The 7,604-nt window shown below is 37.8% G+C and overlaps 1 pseudogene; it reads right to left on the bottom strand.

Annotated features, from left to right (window-relative positions):
* Positions 1 to 7,291: 7,291 nt before the first annotated feature.
* Positions 7,292 to 7,400, bottom strand: LOC112423444 (small nucleolar RNA U3; annotated as a pseudogene).
* Positions 7,401 to 7,604: the final 204 nt, after the last annotated feature.

A 7,604-nucleotide genomic window follows, 5' to 3' on the forward strand; every position in this document is an offset into this window, starting at 1 on the left:
GAACCCTCAATCCTAAGGGTTGTAGAGGGATAAAGATTCATCTTCTGTAACTTCTTCAGGCTAAATAGGGGCAATGCTATTCCTGCCTAACTATTAGGGTATTTGTATGTAGGACAGAGAAGAACTCAGTCAGAAAGTGTCAATATGCTGAGGGTCATTCATAACTCTGAGTTCCAACAAAAGGTGATATCTGGAAGATTAATAAGTGTACAATTTAAGAAAATGTTGAGTAAGCTTATCCTACATTCCTACAAAGGGTACAACAGCAATATATGTCACAACAGCAAAGCAAAGTAAGTAAAATTATCCCAAGTAAACTAAATAGCTTTCCATGAACTGGGCAATTGTTGGAACCAAGCTGATATGGAGTTGCTAGTTGTTTCCAATATGTGCCAGAATTAGAATACTGAACTAGATATTTACATTACCCATCCTTTTTGTTTCTTCTGAGCTGCAGCCAGAGATCACTGGTTGATTCACAGGAATAATCAGGGTTAGTCTAAATTGCAGAAAAAAATTTAAAAATAACGGATGAGGCTAGAACCTAATAACAAGTGTACCATGGTTTTTGAAACATAATCTTTTTCTCCCCAGTTCTCATTTTGATTAAAAACAAATCATGATAGGACTGAACTGTTTGCAAAATAAGCTTTAGTTTATACTTGGCCTGATTATTTGTATAAAGTATAGGAAGAATAATTCACATAGACTTTTTAAGTTGACCTTGATGGAACTCTGTTCCATAAGGAATCTCAGATAAGACTTTTTTTTTTTTTTTTTTAAAGCCTTGAGCCCAGCCATGGCTTTGTGCCATTAAATACCTATATGAGTTGGATACATTCCTCTCTCTTGAGGTCTCAAGACAACTTGGGGCTACTAGGCCTGTCAGGAAGTGACATTCTTTACTTACCACAGGTCAGGAAATCTGTACAAGGACTGTATAGACAAAGAATGAGACCAGTTTTCCCAAGGGGCTTTTATTGACTTTATAAGTAAACTTTAATTCTTTAAAGAAGTCTGTCTGTACCTGAAAGCATGCCATTCCAATAAAAGCCTTAATAAGATAACCAGGGTTTCCAATCATGTCCTGTTACAAAAGAAAACAGATCCTTTTTACACCTATGCAAATAATGATATTGCTATAAATTAAGAATACTTACAAATAAGCCAGGCATGGTGGCTCATGCCTGTAATCCCAGCACTTTGGGAGGATGAGGCAGGCAGATCACTTGAGATCAGGAGTTCGAGACCAGCCTGGCTAACATGGTGAAACCCTGTCTCTTCTAAAAATGCAAAAATTAGCCTGGTGTGGTGGCAGGCACCTGCAATTCCAGCTACTCAGGAGGCTGAGGCAGGAGAATGGCTTGAACCTGGGAGGTGGAGATTGAGTGAGCCAAGATCATGCCACTGCACTCCAGCCTGGGTGACAGAGCAAGACTCTGTCTCAAGAAAAAAAAAAAATAAAAGAATACTTTACAAATAGTTTCCAGATTATGGAGAAATCAGGTAGAGAGAAACAAATACACTTCAAATTTTGTTTGTAGAAGTATACTTTACTCAATTGTTAAAAACTATAAATAGCTCAAAAGAAAAGTTTTCTTGACTCTGAAAAACAAAACAAAGGATCAGTAACATTTTAAGCAAAAAATCACAAAGGGGATTATTTCAGTCTTCTATTAGTTAAGTTCATGCAGTTAACCTCTGTTCTGCTTGGTATTCATGAACATTTCAGCTTTCCATGAGAGACCTGAAAGATTTTTCTGTATTCTAATGTCACAATCTACTAAGTTATCAGAAACCTGCATTCAAGAGCACCTGTCAGAGTCCTACAGCTGATTATAAAACTGCCCTTTAAAGAGGATCAAAACAAGACAACAATTGTCTGTAGATGACAAAGTCTTAGGGCAGCCACTATTAAAGCCACAATTGACTAGAAATTTTGGTAACTTCTTTGGCATACAACAACTTTACATAACGATTATAATTGTAAATAATGTACACTAAGTCAGAATTATAGGAGTTTCCCATAATTTTGGATATTATTTATTTGGTCAGAAAAAGACATAATTTACAATATGATTTTGGAAAGTTTGTCAAATATCAAAGGTTTAGAAGACTTGGCACTATAAAATAGAATTTCAGGTCACCATAAGTCATTCATTTAGCCAAAATGATAACTCAACAATTTAAAAAAGGCAATAACTTTTACTTATTATTAGAGAAAAGACTTAGATTTCCAAACATCTGTCTCTTTTCTTTCCTTTCTTTTTCCTATAGTTTATTTAAAAGGCAAACAAATTTATTATTACTTTTAATATTACATGAAAATTTTGTTCAAGAGAGAAAGGGGTGATGTTTCCATACCTTCCAGGTAGCCAAGAGCATGTATCTCTGATCAAAAAGTGCAAAGAGCTGAGTATCCCCCCATAACTGCTATTAATATCAGCCATCCTCAAAAGTATATTTCCTACCTACTTACTACACACCAAAGCTCTCTCATAATATGAAGTAATTTCTGATACGCTCCAAAGCTGAAAACATCAGATAATGCAATGCAAAGCAGAACAGAGCCTTAGATTTTGAGAGAGATCTATCCACTTTCAATTCCTGGGGTTTCATGAGGAAAATGGTGTTTTTTTCCCCCAGGCAGGGTCTGTGGTGCCTCTTCTGTTTTTCCCAAGGAGTTCCAGGCTGTTAGAAATTATCTTAGGATAATTTCTCTCACTTGTGCATCAACAGTGGCAAGAAGACAAAATAGAGAAAAACAATTAAGTCAGCTGAGAAGAGAAAATTTTTTTTTATACAGAAAAATAAGATCCAGTAAGAGAAAAAACCATAATGGCCTTTAAAATATATGTATAGCATGGATATTGCTTTTAATTTAGCTGACTTTTAACCAAATGTCTTATTACCAAAGTCTATCCAGAATAAACAGCAAGTATTTCTGGTTTTTGAACTTTACCAAAGGTAACCTCCCAGGTGCTCAGAGAAAGGAAAACCCAAGATGGGAAGTCAGAAGTTGTACATGGAGGGCAAGAGAATCAGCAAATGGCAAAGGTCACACAAATATCAACCAGAAAGTACTCATTCCCTAGTCTGAAAATGGAACCTGGGATGCCATTGTGAAAAGACAAAGCCTTAGCTCCTAAGCTACAGCACTGGGCCGTTTCAACTGCCCTTCCCAAAGGGACTCTAGAGGCAGCCAATTTTGAGCCTGCAAAGGCTTTTAACTGCTCAAGAGAATTTTTAGAGCTATGACATGAGTTCCAAAATTCCTGTCTCTGAATTTTGGCAGAGACCAAGAGCAAATACTGCCATGTGGTTACAAGGACAAGTTCCCAAGGACATAAAACAAGATGAGAGGGAAATATCATCTAGTTTTTGTTTGTTTGTTTCAGGGAAGCAAAAGTTGGTAACTGACTAGTTTGCTGGGCTGGCTTGGACAGGGGACTTATGGGGTCCTAGGCCTGTGTTCTATCCTAAGGTACCCCTCCTTATGACACAATGATACAGAAAGACAAATTCATTGCGTAAAGTCCATCAGATTTGTTACAGCCTAACACTAGCCTCACAGATTATTTTTTCCCATTATTCAAAACCTTGCAGAGGAGATGAACAGTGATTTATTTACCATTCACCCAACCAGTTTGCACCGAGAGAGAGGCCAGAAGCCTGACTGGTAAGAAATTCTTACTCTTTTGCTGGCATGCTAGATTTCTGGGTTCCCTTTTCCTCAGCACCTGTAGTGACCCTTTTTGCCACATTATAACCCTGGGTGCCAAGCCACAACACAAAGGAAAGCCATCTTTTTCTGTTTCATAGAACCGTAGGCAAAAGCCTATCAAGTTTACAAGATGCCATCTGAGGGGTTGCATGGGTTAACCAAATTCACATTTTCCATTCTGGCCAGAGCAAAATACATTTGACAAAACACAGACACTAGCCACCCTGTTTAGTGCCCAATATTGAACTGGTGAGGCTCAAACTTGCCCCTGGTTGGGCCCTGCTATCTTTAATCCATTCAAAGTGGGGTGGAATGACCTCTAACCAGGAGTTTCAAAATGTAGCCTCTGGGCAAGATGGAAGAGCAGATGGTCTCCTTGAGTAACAGACAAGATAGGAAAAGGAAAGGAGAGAAAGACAGAGAAAAGCATTGCCTGCAGTGTGGTGAGGAAGGTGAGGAGCTCAGGGAGGCCAGAGAAAGACCCACTGTTGCCCATTGCAATGACAGTGAATCAAAAGTTCAGGCAGCTGCTTGTCAGTCACAAAGGTATCTTTTCCAGCAGTCCCATAAGCTCTCAAGTCTCTTCCTTAGGGGAGAGAAAAGCTCTTCATGTCCTGTGATCCTAATTCTGTCACCCATAGCCATCAGCAAAGAGTGTAAGGCAGATTAATCCAAAGATAATAGTGGTTAACATCCCATAATATCAAATCTATTTTTAACTGAGAGATTTTACTGAGCGGGGCCTTTAACCCCCTAAATCTTAGGAAGGACTCTAACCTTCCTAAGCTGGGACTTGAAACCAAGTTTGGTCAAGTGTCCTTGCTTTTTATTAAAAGGGACCTTTAGCCCTCTTTGTCTTAGGAGGGATTCTAACCCTCCTAAATTGGGTCTCTAACCCAATCCCAATATTTACCCTGGTGAAATGTACCCGCCCTCTTACCCAAAGTCAGCCAATTCTTGCTGCAGTCCATTTCCTTTGAGTTGGGGGTCTTCTCACTATAGTCCCTTCATGGTTTTCCAGGAAGATGTTATGGGAAAGGGGTCCCAATCCAGACTGTAAGAGAGGGTTCTTGGACATCATGCAAGAAAGAATTCTGGGTGAGTTCACAGAGTAAAATGAAAGCAAGTTTATTAAGAAAGTAAATTAATAAAAGAATGGCTACCCCATAGGCAGAGCAGCCTATACCACATTTTCTTTATCCATTCATCCTCTTAGATTGATTCCATATCTTTGCTATTGAGAACAGTGCTGAAATAAACATACAGGCACAGGTATACACTTGATAAGATGATTTCTTTTCCTTTGGATAAATACCCAATAGTGGGATTGCTAGATCATATGGTAGTTCTATTTTCAGTTTTTTGAGAAATCTTCATATTATTTTCCATAGTGGTGGGACTAATTTACATTCCCACCAACGATCTACAAATGTTCCCTTTTCTCTACAGCCTCACCAGCATCTGTTATTCTATGTCTTTTTAGTAACAGCCATTCTGACTGATGTGAGATGGCATCTCATTGTGATTTCAATTTGCATTTCTCTGATTATTAGTGATGTTGAGCATTTTTTGTATACCTATTGGCCAGTTGTAAATCTTCTTTTGCAAAATGTGTATTCATGTTCTTTGCCCACTTTTTAATGGGATTATTATTATTATTTTACTGTTGAGTTTCTTGAGCTCCTTGTGTATCCTGGATATTAATCCCCTGTCAGATGAATAGTTTGCAAATATTTTCTCCCGTTCAACAGGTTGTCCCTTTACTCTGTTGATTGTTTCTTTTGCTGCACAGAAGTTTTTAAATTTAATATAGCCCCATTTGTCTATTTTGTTTCTGTTGCTGTGCTTTTGATGTTTTAGCCATAAAATCTTTGCCTTGACCAAAGTCCTGAAGTGTTCCCTCTGGTTTTCTTCAAGTAGTTTTGTAGTTTTGAGTCTTACATTTAAGTTTTTAATCTCTCTTGAGTTGATTTTAAATTTTTTTTAATTTTAAATTTTGGTAGAGACAGGGTCTTGCTATGCTGCCAGGCTAGACCCAAGCTCCTGGGTTCAAGCAATCCTCCTGCCTCAGGCTCCCAAGGTGCTGGGATTATAGGCGTGAGCCACTGTGCCTGGCCTTGAGATGATTTTTGGATAAGATGAGAGATAGAGGTCTAGTTTCATTTTTCTGCATGTGGATATTCAATTTTCCCAGAACCATTTATTGAAGATACTGTCCTTCTCCCAACGTATGTTCTTGGTGCCTTTGTTAAGAATCAGTTGGTTGTAAATACATGGATTTATATCTAGGTTCCCTATTTTGGTCCATTGTTCTGTGTGTCTGTTTTTATACCAATATCTTGCTGTTTTGGTTTCTATATCCTTGTGATATATTTTGAAGTCAGGTAGTGTAATGCCTCTAACTATGTTCTTTTTGCTCAGGATTGCTTTGGTTATTTGGGCTCCATATAAATTTCTTTCGGTTCCACATAAATTTTAGGATTATGTTTTCTATTTCTGTGAAAAATGACTTTGGTATTTTCACAGAGATTGCATTGAATCTGTAGATTGCTTTGGGGAGCATGCTTATTTTAACAATATTAACTTTTAAAATTCACGAGCACCAGGTGTCTTTCTATTTGTATCCTCTTCAATTTATCTCACCGGTGTTTTGTGGTTTTCTTTGTAAAGGTCTTTCACCTCCTTGGTTAAATTTATTCCTAGGTATTCTTTTGGTAGCTATGTAAATGAGATTTTTGATTTCCTTCTCAGCAAGATCATTATTGGTGTATAGAAAGGCTACTAACTTTTATATATTGATATTTTATCCTGAAACTTTACTAAGTTTATTTATCAAATCTAAGAGTTTTTTGTTGGAGTCTCTAGGTTTTTCTAGATATCTGATCATGTCATCTGCAAAGAGGGATAATTTGAGTTCCTCTTTTCAAATTTGAATGCCCTTAATTTATTTCTCTTGATGGACTGCACTGGCTAGGACTTCCAGTACTGTGGTGAATAGGAGTGGTGAAAGTGGGTGATATGGTTTGGCTGTGTCCCCACCTAAATCTCATCTTGAACTGTAGCTCCCATAATCCTCACGTGTGTTGCGGGCGGGATCTGGTGGGAGGTAATTGAACCATGGGGGTGAGTTTTCCCATGCTGTTCTTGTGATAGTGAGTAAGTTTCGTGAGATCTGATGGTTTTATAAAGGACAGTTCCCCTGCACACACTCTCTTGCCTGCTGCCATGTAAGATACACCTTTGCTCCTCCTTCACCTCTGGTGAGGCCTCCCCAGCTATGAGGAAGTGTGAGTCTATTAAACCTCTTTTTCTTTGTAAATTACCCAAGTCTGGGTAAGTTAATATAGCCCCATATTAGTCTTCGTGAGAACAGACTAATACAGTGGGCATCCTTGTCTTGTTGCAGTTCCTAGAAGAAAGGCTTCCAGCTTTTCTCCATTCAGCATGATGTTAGTGGTGGATTTGTCATTTTTGGTCTTTATTATGTTGAGGTATGTTCTTTCCATGCCTAGTTTGTTGAGAGTTTTTATCATGAAGAGATTTTAAATGTTATCAAATGCTTTTTCTGCATCGATTGACATGATCGTATTGTTTTTGTCCTTCTTCGATGCTCTACCCTTTCAGAGAATGTGCTCTAATAATTCACTACAGAAATGATCCTTGGAAGTACAGTCTTTTAAGGTACATTTTAAAGACCTTCTGTGTTTTATTGAAAAAAATAAAGGAAATATGCATTTTTAATTATAATGTTATACATATTCATTAAAAAGATTTAGAAAGTACAGATATGATAGAGTCTGTAACATAGAGTCTGATTAAGTATGAATGTATAAGTAATCACACCTTTTCCCATTCCCTTCGCTTTCGAAGGAAGACAGGA

This window comes from Macaca nemestrina, chromosome 3 (genome assembly GCF_043159975.1).
Source record: "Macaca nemestrina isolate mMacNem1 chromosome 3, mMacNem.hap1, whole genome shotgun sequence".
Taxonomy (NCBI): Eukaryota; Metazoa; Chordata; class Mammalia; order Primates; family Cercopithecidae; genus Macaca; species Macaca nemestrina.